Source organism: Plasmopara halstedii, assembly GCF_900000015.1.
Source record: "Plasmopara halstedii genome assembly, contig: Scaffold_322, whole genome shotgun sequence".
Lineage (NCBI taxonomy): Eukaryota > Oomycota > Peronosporomycetes > Peronosporales > Peronosporaceae > Plasmopara > Plasmopara halstedii.
This window is the reverse complement of record NW_020187243.1, coordinates 713,862-714,288: the sequence shown is the minus strand read 5'-3', so window position 1 is coordinate 714,288 and position 427 is coordinate 713,862.

Genomic DNA, 427 nt, shown 5'->3' with positions numbered 1-427 from the left:
GTGGTCGACTACGAGTCTGACACTCCTTTTTCCGCATGGGATGACGAGGAAGGCGAGCTGCGCCACCGCCGTGTTACGAGCCCTTCTCGCGCCTTGCGGACCCTATGCCCGTTTCCTGACTTCTCGTCACCTGAGGGACGTGGTGTAATCACCAATGACCTCGACGGGGCACAGAGGCGGCAGCTGGATGCTGCTCGTAAGGCGGCTCCAAAGTGCGCCCATCCATGGCCGATCATTGACCCTCGTGTGGAATATAGCTTCCGCCCAGCGGATCCCGTTGTGGAAGCGAAGGACGCGGTAACTCGATCGCTACGCGTCCACATCATCGGACCCCTGGTCAGAACGGAAGATGAGCTTGCCAAACGGAAAGCTCTTCGAGCTCGTTTCTCGGTTTCATATGAATTTCCGTTGGAAGCTTGTCGCTCTA